This window comes from Palaemon carinicauda, chromosome 10 (genome assembly GCF_036898095.1).
Source record: "Palaemon carinicauda isolate YSFRI2023 chromosome 10, ASM3689809v2, whole genome shotgun sequence".
NCBI lineage: Eukaryota > Metazoa > Arthropoda > Malacostraca > Decapoda > Palaemonidae > Palaemon > Palaemon carinicauda.
In genome coordinates, this window is record NC_090734.1 from 133,730,560 (window position 1) to 133,745,356 (window position 14,797).

General features: G+C 43.3%; 1 pseudogene; it reads right to left on the minus strand.

The window, feature by feature from the left end:
- Nucleotides 1-3,253: 3,253 nt before the first annotated feature.
- On the minus strand, nt 3,254-3,372 carry LOC137648958 (5S ribosomal RNA; annotated as a pseudogene).
- Nucleotides 3,373-14,797: the final 11,425 nt, after the last annotated feature.

The window sequence follows — 14,797 nt, forward strand, 5'->3', positions numbered from 1 at the left end:
GATGGCTGCCAAGCGAGGACAAAGACAGGCACGTCTGTCCATTGTACGAGCCAAAAGTGAAGTGAGACATTTCACCGGTGTGTGAGGGAGGGAGGGGTAGCTTGCTACCCCTCCCCCTACCCCTGCTAACTATAGTCTACTTTTTATAGCGGTGCATATTTGCACCCACTCACAGGGGTGCCCTTTTAGCTCGGAAAGGTTCCTGATACCTGATTGGTCGGAAGTATTTTTGTCCAAACACCTTCATTGTTCTCGAATAATCACCAAGTAATGTGAATCGAAACTTATTTATTAACCTATATTTCTCCATCAGATATATCTTTTGTCAATAAACAATGTGAAAGAATATGACAAATTCGAAGGTAATTTGTATTTTTCCTAACCATACAAACCTTAGCTATTTACATTGGGTTTACCTTTTAGCGTAGCTGAAATGGCGAGCCATTACAATTTAACGAGGGTGTAATACCCCCGCGCTAGTTAGCGGGGGGTTAGGGGAGTGGTAGCTAGCTACCCCTCCCCCCCTCACACACAGGTGAATGCTCCACTTTCACTTAGAGGTAGGACTTGTCTTGGGGGACAGGGCTGGCGGGCAAATATATGTAAATAGCTAAGGTTTGTATGGTTAGGAAAAATACAAATTATCTCCGAATTTGTCATTTGTTCCGTAACCGAAATACAAACCACGCTATTTACATTGGGTGATTTACCCCTTAGGAAGGGTGGAAAGTCCCCAGCCATACTGGCTTTGGCTTTACCCTGGCACTCAGAATACGAGTGAGTAGCACTCAAGAAAAGGAGTCCCTGCACTTCACAAGTTCCTTGCTCCGCAAGGAACCGCGTGGCCTACATAAGCTTGTGGGTGAAGGAAGAAGTGTGACCCGTCCTAGGCACTTGACCTGGAGTTCCAGAAGGAACTCTGGGTTAGGACGTTCCCAATACCACCTCGTCAGGGTATGGGGGACGCGACAGTATTGACTCAATACTTGGAACACAAGGAAGCATGGTTTACCTGCAGAGGTTCGAGGTCAGCTATGCAGAGACCAGGATGCTGCTTCCCAGTAGAGGGGAAAATGAAGAAAGAAGTAAGGGCCAGACATACTTCTTTCGTTCATGCAGACTAAAACCTGATAACAATGCCCTCAACCTTCTGCTACCTGTCCAAAAAGGAGCCTGAGGTTAGACCAGCTGTTGTGTAGCCACCACAGAGCGATAGAAACGTATCGAAACTCCTGTGGTTCACGCCCTGCAGGAAGCGGGCTGCGAAGGTCATTAGACGCTTCCAGACTCCAGCTTGTAGCACCTGCGTCACAGAGTTGTATTACTCGAAGGCGAGGGACGTTGCGATGTATCCGACATCGTGTTGTAGGGCGACGTGACGGGGGAGGGTCTGGATTCAGGTCGAGAAGAATGTTCTTGAGTCCGAGCTGAAGAGGTATACTGGTGACTCTCCCCCGTGTCCTTCTTGTGCTCCCAACCCGGCTGCACGTGAGGACAAACTGCAGCTGTTCCCAAAGCTAACCTCTCGATTCCTTTACTGGCAAGAAGGAGAAGGTTTTGGGACATCAGATATAGAATGGTGACTCGAAATCTTGAAGGAATTGGGCCGAAGGCCGGCACCCCAAGATTCTGAGTCTAGCCAACAACTCAGGAGCGAACCTGAATGTTGCCTTCCCCCATTCCTTAGAAAGGGCGGAGTCGTACGAGACCAAGAAGATTGCTTACACACTGACCGAGGCCAGAGTGAGTAGGAGCACCGTCCCCCAAGACGGAATACGATCAGAGGCCTGACGTAATGGTTCTTGAGAAGATCTCTTAAGGGACTAAAGAGTCCGAACCATGCTCCATGGAGGAAGTCTCACTCCGACTGGGGGCAGGACGTACGCAGCTTCGCATGAGCGAAGAAAGGTCCAGCGGGAAGGAAAGAGTCTATTCCTTTCAGCCTGAAAGCCAGGGAAAGGCTGAGCAACAAGCTTCACTGCCGAGAGCGGAAAGGAGTTTCCTCCCGCCGAAAAGCAATAACTCCGTTATTGCTGGAGAAGAGGCCTCAAGGGAAGAGGTATCTCTCCCACGACACCAACCACAGAAGACTCTCCACTTCGCCTGGTAGACCCCTACGGATGACTATCGCAGATGACGCGACCTCCGTCCCGAGACTGTAGCGGGTTGTCTCTTCCTGAGGAGGAGGCGTAGTGTCTCCAGGCATGAAGCCGAAGCGACGCCCCGGCTCGTGAAAGATGTTGCAGTGTGGTTGTTCGAGTAGCCTGTGCCGTGGGAGAAGCTCTCCCGGGAGTTCCGTCAGGGGAAGCAGAGGGTCTGGAAACCGTTCTGTGTATAGTCCCAGTGGAGCTCTCAGGGCCATTGAAAGGTTGACAGACAACCTGGTCTTGTTGAGACCCATTCTCAACAGAAAACAAAGGAGGGAAGACGCAGGCGTCGATGTTGTCCCACCATCACCGGAATGCATCTTGCCAGAATCTCGGGGTCTGAGACTAGGGGGAAGAGCAGCGGAAGCTAGAGGTTCCAAGCTGTCGCGATCAGGTCCCCCAGGCCAGGACTTGTTGGTTATTCAAGGCCAAAGACCCCCAGTGACACTCTCTCTATGAGGCTCTGCTCGGATAGTCGGAGAGAACATTCCTCTGCCCGGAATGAGATAGCCGATAGTGGTATTGAGAGGATCTCGAATCATCTCAGTATCTCTACTGCAAGATGCGAAGGTATGAAAATGCGTCCCCTGCTGGTTAGAACACGCCAGTACCATGAAGTCGACGCGCACGGAGGGACTCGGCAGGAGCTGTAGGATCTGTAGAGGGGCCAGACTACGGCCCCTAAGCCTGCCTGAATGATGGAGAGGTATCCTTCAGGCCCTGACCATAGGCCTGGACCGGAACATGCCCCCCCCCCTTTTCTTTCACGAGTCCGAGAACAGCATCACAAATGTGGGGAAAGGACGAGAACATCCACTCCCATCAAGAGGTTCCATAGGTCAACACCCATTGCAGGTCTAATCGTTCCGCTGGTCCCATAGGGGCCAGAAAGTCCGGTTAATCGTTGCTTTGAAACCACCAGAACTTGGGCCGCCCCACAGGGAACTTATCCTGAGGCGACCGTTCGGAACTTTAGACGGGTCAATGAGGAAAAGAGAATAAGGAAACGTTCCAAGGTAGGACTGAAAGCTCTGCTTGACTGAGAACAGGTACTGCGACTCTCCTCAGCCTTGCCACAGTCAACTGAAGGGAAGGCTCGGAGGAGGCGGCAACAGAATCTAGCGTCCCCAAGCGGTCACCCATCCAAGTACCGACCAGACCCGACGTTGCTTAACCTCGCTGGACGGACGAGAAGCGGGGTTTCCGACGTGGTAAGGCCGTTGACTCAATATCATGGCTAGATACTCCAGATGTTGAGGCAGAAGAAGAGAAGGCTCCTAGCAAAATACCATGAACCCCCACTCATGGTAAGCATCCAGAAGCTTGTCCCGGCGCTGAAGAAGGTCGAACCCGAGCCTACCGGAGTTGACCAGACCTCCAAAAGGCGAAGGAGGCGGAAGCCTGCACCTGAGCGGCCATGAGGAAAGCAGGGAGAGTTCTCTGGGGAAAAAACCTGCGATGCCACGGCGGGATCGCCACACTGCATCTTAAGCAGGAATACCTGTAGTCTAGGCTGAATTCCACGAGCTTCCTGGAAGATGGATGGAATGGAAACTGAAAGTACCCGTCCTTCCGATCCAGGGCTTAAGGAGTCCTGTCGCCTCGTTACCAGTCTGATCGATTCTGCTGTTCCACGCTGGATGAAGTTTGTTCGACAAACTTGATCAGAGCTGAGAGGTCGACTACGGAACTCCCGTCTCAGATACTTCCTTACAAGAAAGGATCGACTGCAGAAAGCCGGGGGGGTGAAGCCGTCGACGATCCTATGGAGGACCTTCTCCTAAGGCATGAATCATTCTTCCCAAACGGGCAAACTCTTGCCGACCCTATGGCAAAGAGGTTCAGAGACACTGAATTCGCTGACAGAGACGGCAGGCGCGATATCCTTGGCTGATCACGGAGATCGTGCAGGAATGGGCATCGGGAAGCTGTCATCCGGATGAGTAACCTTAGGCATCCTCCCAGCGTGAAACCTGCAAGGGGGGGTGCCAATCCTAGAGTTCGTGAACTCTGCCGCTCCCTCTAGGACTATGCCTCCCCGGGAGAGCCTCCTGTGCCACCTGTTCCTGACAGGAGGGGACTGCTATTGGACACCTTGTCTCAGTTGTCGTAGCCGGTCCGATAACTTAGGCCGACGTGGCTGAAAGAAATAGGCGCTGGAGCCCTGCAGGGTCTGGAAGAAAGCGCCTTGGAGGAGTGAAAACAGAAGTCGACTTCCTCCGCACAACCGCTGTCTATGTCTCTGTCCTTGGGCACAAACAAACTCTTCTCAAGGATGGAAGGGTGTCTGAGGTTGTCGACATCCACGGATGAGACACCCGAAAGGAAGCCCTCGGTCATTGCGTCCAGATGGTCCAACATCGAGCTTGCCCGCAGGTTCGAAACTTGACGACGAAACGCCAAGGTGCTTGAGCCCGAGAGGAGGAAAGTACCCATGACCTTCCTGTAGCTTCCTTGAACAAAACCTCGGGTCGCAAACGAGGAGGGAAAGGACCTGGTAAGCCCCTTTCACGAGATGGAGAAGAGGAAGGGCTAAACCAGTCACCCCTTGCCCGACGGAGAAATCTCGAACGGAAAGCTCCCTGGCAAGACCCTTCCAGGGAATGACGAGGAGGAAGGGCTAACCCAGGTTCTGGAAAGAAGAATGTTGCTCAGACCTCCCTGAAAATTCTTCCTGCTCTTGCATGTGCCATGCTCCGCGTTTACGGGGTGAGGCCGTGTTCTGGAAATACGCTCCAGAAGACTCGCCAGGCTGGCCATGCTGCGAAACCCCAACGGGAATCGCGGTCGCAATCGCCCAGGTGCTCGCGCGATGGTAAATCAATGGTTTGCGCATGGGCGAACGTGGAAGCGCCCATGCGCGGGCACGCAGGAACGCAAACAAAGGTGAGCGAAGGAGCGCAGAAGGAGGGCGAGCGTGGTAGGAAGGGCGAGAGCTGGTGGTCGGCAAGCGATAACCCATAGGCGAGCAATGGATACTGCAAGAATTAAGCCGACGTTCGCGCGATGAAACACCGTCGGTCCGTGCGACGGAACACCGTCGGTCCGCGCGACTGAACACCGTCCGTCCGCGCGACGGAACACCTGTGCGCTAACACTGAGCAGGAGAGAGCACAGCAGAAGGGCGCGCAGGGGAACCCTGACACGCAAGGGAAGAACCCCCGTGGGAGGCAACCCTGCCCCGAAGGGATCGTTGTCCGTAGGGAGACTGATGTCCGTCGGAAGACCGTTGTCTGTCCGCCGGGAGACTGATGTCCGTCGGGAAGACCGTTGCCCGTCGGAAGACGAGGTCAGACTGCTGTCCATCTGCACCAGGGGCGGAAGATCAAGAAGAAGGAGTTGTAGGCTGCATACTGAGATTCAAAAAGGCGCCTCTTAGCACCCTTATAGGGAGATGGGAGGCCCTTACGACGAGGCGGACAGTGAGCCTTACGGCGAAGGAGGCCAACAGCAACAACAGCAGAAGAATCCTCCGAAAAGGAGTCTCTATGAGTGTACTCTCTCGCGAACGAAAGAGAAACACTTCGTAGAAGAGACTGGTCAGCCAGTGACCAAAAAGGAGCAATCCTCCGAAGAGGGGCTCCTGCAGTTGCCCAGCCCCTTGAGCGAAACTGCAGGTGCGACCGCTCAGCACCAAGAGCATAGTCGCACGAAAAAAAAGGCAAGAAAAGAACCCCCCAAAAGGGGAAAAACTCAAGCCTGGACAGGAAAAACTTCCCTCGGAAGAAAAGTTACCCACCCAAGGAGGCGAGCCTCCTGAGAGTTCTTAAATGAACTGGAGAGCTGTCAATCGTCACGGGTGTACTTCCAGAAGAAGGAGATACGCCCCTGACGAAAATCCATAGGGGAGGCAGCAACAGCCGAATCCCCAGGCCTCAACAAGACAGCTCACACCGTTGCCAAATTACAGAAACGAACTAGATCGGTAACTGTAAAAAAAAATAAAACAAAAATCATTAGTACACATTCATTCCCCCGGGAAGGCTCCGAAGAGGAATCCCGAGGGAAAGGAAAACAAGAATTACACAACAGGCTCGTGCCCTCACAACCACTTACACTCACGGAAGGAGAGCTGTAACCAACACAGAATTATAACAATTATAATTATGTAACTATGTAATTATGTAATTTAAAAATGAATGAACACTAAAGAAAGAACGAAAACCCCGAAAGGAATCGTTCTACAAAGCTGAAAAATCAACAAATACAATTAGATTCATAAACTAATTGAGACAAAACGTACGGCGTAGCAACCCCCCCACACGGGAAGGAAGCTACAAAAGGCGTAGTAACGTAGTAAAAGGGTGAACGACCTCAAGAGAGAGAGAGAGAAAGACCGAAGTCAAACTCGATCGCGACCCATAAAATTACACCATGGTGGCCTAAACTGCCGAGGGCCCCACGGAGATATCGTACACTACACACACAAGCACAAACTCTGAAAGGAAACTTACTGATTTCTATACTCAAATATATACATAAACATGAGAAAATGTTTACATATATATTGAGTAAAAAAAAGTAAGTGATTAAGTAAAGACAGAACAACAATAGCTGCCAAGCGAGGACAAAGACAGAGACGTCTGTCCATGTCCGAGCCAAAAGTGAAAGTGGAGCATTCACCTGTGTGTGAGGGGGGGAGGGGTAGCTAGCTACCAATCCCCTACCCCCCCGCTAACTAGCGCGGGGGTATCACACCCTCGTTAAATTCTAATGGCTCGCCATTTCAGCTACGCTAAAAGGTAAACCCAATGTAAATAGCGTGGTTTGTATTTCGGTTACGGAACAAAAATATATTATAAAGAATCGTCTTGGTAAGTCTAAATTTAATAACACAATCCGCCGAAGTCAACGACAGCAGCTTGTTTTCGGATGCACGCCTTATAATATTGTAATTTTTCACATATTTTAATGCAAATTGGGATGAATTACACTCAGCATAAGTTAAACATGTTATTATAAACTTTCTTTGAATACCAGAATTTACCAAAATCATGGAATTGATAAAACCCGATATTTGTGAAAACTTATGGGGAGGTAAAAGAACAGCCTGTAGCGGCCTGGTGGGAAAACGATCCCTTCTGACTTGTAGACGCAGTTTTTTTTTTTTTTCGTTCGTAATATATTTTGACCTATTCCTTTCAGTTTAAATAGTCTTGCATTGTCTCTCTTCGTATTATTTTGCTTAGTATTTTCCCACATTCTTGTACCTCAGCTAATATCGATCTATTTTCCCGATATCACTCCTTTCATAAATGGGATATCCGCACTACGATTCCTTACTGTATTTCTTATCCTCTGTCGAAAGTGATGGCTTGAAGGGAAGCGCGTGCTAGTCTCATTAAAATAGTGTAGAGGCGGGAATAAAGAAAAATTACTATGCTTAATTTCAGGTTTACAGAATAGGTTATACTTTCTACACAGTATAAAATTTATGTTGTTATTATTATTTAGATGCTTACTGACGTAAGGTACAAAACATAAGGAATCGTAGTGCGGATATCACATAGGCCTATATGAAAGAAGGGATATCGGGGAAAATAGATAGATATTATGTGAGGAACAGGAATGTGGGAAAATACTAAGCAAAATAATACGAAGAGAGACAATGCAAGACTATTCAAACTGAAAGGAATAGGCTGAACTATATTACGAAAGAAAAAAAAAAATTGCGTCTACAAGTCAGAAGGGATCGTTTTCCCACCAGGCCGCTACAGGCTGTTCTTTTGCCTCCCCATAAGTTTTCACAAATATCGGGTTTTATCAATTCCATGATTTTGGTAAATTCTGGTATTCAAAGAAAGTTTATAATAACATGTTTAACTTATGCTGAGTGTAATTTATCCCAATTTGCGTTAAAATATGTGAAAAATTACAAAATTACAAAGCGTGCATCCGAAAACAAGCTGCTGTCGTTGACTTCGGCGGATTGTGTTACAGTATTAAATTTAGACTTACCAAGACGATTCTTTATAATATATTTATTCTTTCACATTGTTTATTGACAAAAAATATATCTGATGGAGAAATATAGGTTAATAAATAAGTTTCAAATCACATTACTTGGTAATTATTCGAGAACAATGAAGGTGTTCGGACAAAAATACTTCCGACCAATCAGGTATCAGGAACCTTTCCGAGCTAAAAGGGCACCCCTGTGAGTGGGTGCAAATATGCACCGCTATAAAAAATAGACTATAGCGCGGGGTAGGAAACCCTCGTTAAAATCTAATGGCTCGTCATTTCAGCTACGCCGAAAGTAATACCCAATGTAAATAGCGTGGTTTGTATTTCAGTTACGGAACAAAACTGTTTTTTAGTAGGAAAGTTGGTTTCATACTTTTACTTACTTACTTTTAGAGGTTTATTTCTCGCCCTCCATCAAACACTAAAGGTCTGTTCAGGCGGGCCTTGGTGTATGAAAAAATAATTCCTTTCCAGTTAATATTTTGCTCTGTATCGTTATCAGTTATTTCGCTAGCATTTGTATTCAGGCTTAATAGTTTTCAGGTCACTATTATAACACTTTCTAAAAAGATAAGTCTTCAGGTTTTTCTTGAAGGCAGCCACATTTGTGCTATTCTTGACATCGAGTGGAAGGTCGTTAAAGAGTCTCGGTGCAGCATAACTGAACGTTCTTCCTCCTATTGCATGATTCACACTAATTTCGAATAGTCTATGTGGGTCATCTGCATGTCTAACTCTTACAGTGGCGCTGGTAGCTTCAGGGTAGGGGACCAAGCAATCACGAAGATATTTAGGCTTATCACTTGTAAGTGCTTTGTGAGTCAACAAGCAAATTTTAAATTCAATCCTAGCCTTAACAGGTAACCAATGTAGATCGATCAGTGCAGGAGTTATTCTCTCCCGAAATTTAATGCCTTTTATCAGTCTAGCCGCCCGGTTTTGCACATTTTGAAGCTTCCTTAGTAGTGTATTGGGCAATTTGTAGTACAGAGAATTGCAATAATCAAGCCTTGATATTACATGACTCATCACTAAAATTTTTGTACTGCCCTCTGTTAAATATTTTCTAATAAATGCTATGTTTCTCAGGTGATAGTTACACACTTTCACTGTGTTCACAATTTGGTCCTTCATTGACAAATTACAGTCTATCAGTACACCCAAATTTTTCACAACAGGCACAATCCCAACATCAGCATCACCAATTTTTATACTTTGAATTAACTGGTAATTCTTCAAAGCCACCCTTGTGCCAAAGAACATACATTCTGTTTTATCATCATTTAATTTGAGCTTTTTCCTCTGCATCCATGTTTTTATTTCAGTCATTATCTCATCAATTTTCTTCCCTGTATCTTGTGTTGTTGAAATTGAGAGGTAAAACTGAGTATCATCTGAATATAGTTTAAAACCCACTTTTTGTTTTTTCAAGATGTGTGATAGCTCGATAGTATATATGTTAAACAAGATAGGGCCCAGGACACTACCCTGTGGTACACCCTTCATAAGAATTCTCTCATTGGATCGGTTTCCAGAAACTTCTACAATAGTCTTCCTGTTCACTAAGTAACTTCGCAAAAATTTCAGTGCTTCCTGAGTCACTCCAATAGACTTTAAGTCGTCAAGTAAGTACTCGTGCACAACAGTGTCAAAAGCAGCACTAAGATCTAACATAATTAAAATTCCACACTTTCCCCCATCAAGAAGACCTATCATATCATTCATTATTGAGCACAAAGTAGTTTCTGTAGAATGATTAGCTCTGTAGGCCGATTGATTTTCCGGGAATACCTCTAACTCGTCAATATGCGCCCATAATTGCTCACTTATGACTTTTTCAATAAGCTTTGACATGTAGGATAAATTTGAAATGGGCCTATATGAATTTAGCTCGTTTACATCACCTTTCCCTTTATAAATTGGTTTGATCAACGCAGTTTTTTCACAGCTAGGAAAACAGGATTGCGATATACTTAGGTTAATTATGTTCAGGTAAATATTATATACAACTTGTTTGTTTGGAGCTTCACTTATTGAACTGTTTGGGAAAGGGTCGTTTCCACAATATGTATTCTTCATCTCTCTCATAACCTTTAACAAGTCGCACATATTTATTTCCTTAAATTTTATTAACTTCTTTCCCTCCTTCACTGGCATAGCTGACTGTCCTTCCAAGTGATTTTGGGGGAAGCCTCTATAGATTTTATCAATTTTTTCACTAAAGAATATAGCAAAACTCTCTGCACAAACATTGTCAGGCAAGACATATTTTTTCTTTAATCCCATCAAATCATCAAGGTTTTTGTGAAAGTCCTTCATGTTATTAGTTTTTTTACATTCGCCGTTGTAGAATTTTCTTTTTGTTTTTTCTAACAGGATGTTATAGTCATTTCTGGCCTTATTATATAGATTTCTGGCTTGTAAGGATTTGGCTCTTTTCCATCTACCTTCCATCTTTCGTCTGTGTCTTTTTGCCTTTAATAGCTCACTATTATACCATCTAACATTTTCGCGTACCACTATTTGTTTATTCTTTATGGGACACATGGTATCGTACATTTTTCCAAAATTGTCGTTGTATTTCTTAGTATAGCACCCAACACATTCTATGTCTACCATATGTTCACATTGTGTGTTCACACAAGACATTTGCGCTACACTAGCTTCAATAAAATTCTCAGCATCAAAATTTTCCCGTTCCCTATATGTGATCCATTTTTTCAATACTCTGGTGCAATTTATATTAACATTAAAGGTGATGAGTTTATGTGTTTTTGAGATCTCAAAGTCTGGTTCCACTTCAAGGTTTTTTATTAGGTCTGAGTCTTTTCCACATATGACCAAGTCGAGTGTATGACCACCTACTGACGTTGATACCAAAACACTGTTTATTAAATTAAACATCTCAAATACTTCCTTGAGTTCTTTAGCCTTATTATCATTTTCATCATCTACCCAACAGTTGAAGTCTCCACCAATTAATGTATTTTTAATATCGTCCACCACACCCACAAGAATACTAAATTCTTCAATGAATTTAGTCATATTACTCGCTGGTGGTCTATATAATGATATTATATTCATTACCTTATTGTTTCTTGTCAGTTTTAAACAGATATATTCAAACGTTTCAAATACTATTTCATTCATGATAGAAACCCTAGAGAAAGTTTTCGACACAAAGACACCCACTCCTCCTCCAGTTTTGTCCTTTCTTGGTACGTGATAGAAATCATGAGTACACGGCGTCATCTCCTGAATCTTTGAGTTATCACTAATATTTCCCTGCAACCAAGTTTCCGTTAATAAGCATAAATCTAATTCCATTTCGTTAATAAGATTACAGTGTATTACAGGGCAATGTAACCTAGGAAATCAACTACTTTTTCTTATAGGAAAAATTACGCTCTCTTCGAAAATAACACTCGTTCCCGTCGCAAATTTATAGTTTCAGAAATATATATACATCTATATCCTCCGATAATGGGGGACCCCCAGTGGGAACTCGGGGTTTTGGGTGGGGGAAACATACTGGGGAATCTATATATAATCGAAAAACAAGCCTTTTCTTCTCTATACATTACCTTCTTGTATGTATTACAACCGTAAGGAAATACAAAATAGTATAACTGGATATACTTTGGAGGAGCCGTTTCAAAGATTATTTCATGAAAAAATACAGTAACCAGTGCTGCCAACGTCTGATGTAGATCAACCCCATTTGTACGTACGTTCATGCATACCAGTTTTCGGTCTGCGCAAATATCACTCCCCTGCGCAGAAGTTTTCCCTCCTCCCCCAATTACTCTTTTTATTATCGTATTATTTTCTCATTTTATATTCCCATTCAATATTATTTATCATACATTCCATTTTATCTTCCTATATTGGGTTTATTTGTTTGGTTATTTCCTTTTCTCTCCCCGTTTTCACATAAATATTTGCTCTGGACTAGTTTCCCTATCCAGTTCATTCACGGTAAAATCACCCCATTTTATATTCCCATTCAATATTATTTATCATTCATTCCATTTTACCTTCCTATATTGTTTTTATTTCTTTTCTTTGGTTATTTCCTTTTCACTCCACTGTGTCCCATAAATACTTTCTCTGGACTAGTTTCCCTATTTAGTTCATTCATGTTTACCCGCTAGTGTTCTTTGTTTTTCCCTTAACCAATCACCAACTTAGGCCTATTCAGATATCTCCCTACCCCCCCCTTCCTTTATCTCTTTGAGCGGTCTGTTCATATCCTTTCCTCCAATGCCTTTTGGGTTGTAACCTTTGACCTGTTGAGACGTTCGTCATTTCAAGTGCGATTTATTTTTACCTATTTTTCGATGGAGGAAGTTATAGAAACTTGTAACGTCTGCAGTATTACGTGCCGTTGTGTTTCATCTTATAGGAAAGACATTCACGTGTTTTATTGCAATTCTGAATCCATCATACCTAAAACTAAGAACAAACGTCGTTGTGGTTATACCGTTACTGCCTATAAAGGTACACCCACAAGACCCCAATGACCCCCACCCATCCACATCCCAGTCATAGAAGTTAATCCGTCAGTCTCAGCCTCCCGTGACCCACAAGTTTCGTTGTTTTCTTTATAAAAGTCATTCCTCAATAGTCATTATATGTGTTTTGTGACCGGGGTACTTCTAGGCAAGGTTAGGTGGGTTTGTTAGGTTCTGTGCCCTTTCTGTACTTTTTATTGATTGTGTAATAGTTATATGGAAAAATTATTTAAAATACATATGAAAATATTTAGCATTTCTACCGCTAGTAATGTCATCGTGTCGTTGGTAACTCTGTGTACCATTCGTCATCGTTGGTAGCACTGTGAATCATTGGTAACGTTGCTAATATTATTGTTCTCAGTACATTCGTAAGAGAAGTGACATCGTTGAACAAGTGCTTATGTTTAAATATTTTAACACAACATATATGTCAACAGTGATAATATTTATATGGTAAATTTGTACAGGGTGTGATTTTCGCACAGAAAATATATGATTTCCCAAAGTAAATAACGTGATTTAACCGCTTTTCACCTTCATTTCATCAGTAATAGCATCAACCAATTCGTCAACTTAAAGTTAGTCGGGTTGGTTGATCTGTTTGATTCCGGTTGAAATGAAGGTCAAATTCGGTTAAATCACGTTATTTACTAAAAGAAATCATATATTTTCTGTGCGAAAATCACACCCTGTAATACAATACAAATTTACCGGAAAGTTTTCCCCGTCCGTAACTATAATAAAACCCTAACTAATGGGTTTTACAACGTCCCTTAAATCCCCATTCTTAGCATTGCTTATTTTGTACTATGAAATGCAAAAGTAAATTTGTTGTTGTATCTGTTTATTATTAATTGTTGAAAACAAAAGGAAAAGTTACTTACTTTACGGGTTGTTTACCAGTCGTGTCACCAGGACCTAACAGACCTGCTTGTCATCTACATTCTCAGGTATTTCGAGTCATCCAAGGCGTATTCCGTGTTAATTGTCGAATCCACATTATCGAAGAAGTTAGATAACAAGAAAGTCTTTAGTTTCTTCTTTAAAGCCTTAATAAGTCGTTCGGATGTCTAGTGGGACCTTGTATAGTCTTGGGGCTGCAAATCTGAAAGCTATGGGGCCTATAGCATACATATATTGGTTCCAATAATTTGAAACTATCCGTAACTATTCTCGTGTCTACACAATTCGTTGGCTGTACGAATTGTAGCAATTTTCCTAAGATGTTTTAGACGTTCGGTCCTCGTAACTTAATGGATTGTTGCACATATATTAAACTCTACTGTAATTCAATTAGTACAGGAGTAATATTTTCTCTGGAATACCTGTTATCAATCTTGCTCCTCTGCTTATTATATTTCGTAATTTCTTAAACTGCACTTTTGATATAGTCTATTATAATACTGTGCCTGTAATCAGGGCTGCCGGATTCTCCACACTAGGCAACTGTACGCTCAGCGGTGTCGCTGATTAGACCTAGTTTCACCTCTCTCACTTGATAACGTTTGTCAGTTACACTATATTGAACTGAGGAGGATATCATACTAAATGATTTGTCTATGTGTTATAATACGCACAATTTTACAATATAACTAATACACACACGGATAACGTCAAAAGGCAACTGTTGAGCGGCAATTGCAATTAATTCCCTCAACACTGATTCAAGAATCAGTCTTTCAATGAGTCGGCAACATCAAATGCTGAACTCCACTGAGCCCCCTAGTCCCGTAGCATCCACACTTTCATAGACTTTACAATTATTGTAATTTTTATATGGATATCACGGGGAAAATAAATAATAAAACACTCATATTAATTATTTATTACTTTTTATTGCATTTTAATCACATACATCATCTCTTCACAAAGTGTGGAATTCATTAACACTCGGATTCTACATCTGATCAAGATGTGGAGCAGATTAGCCGTATCGATGACGTAAATTCCACGTTTCGGCAGCCCTGTTCGTAATTTCTTAAACTACATTTTTGATATAGTCAATTATAATACTGTGCCTGTAATGCATCATAACAGCAGTAACACTAGAATCAGGTTCAGGTTCAGGTTCTGGGGCAAGACACAGCCTTTACAACGGCGCCTCCAAAGTTTATCTTCTTGTACTGTTTTGTCTTTTCTTCCACATCAGGTTTAATACTTCTTTTT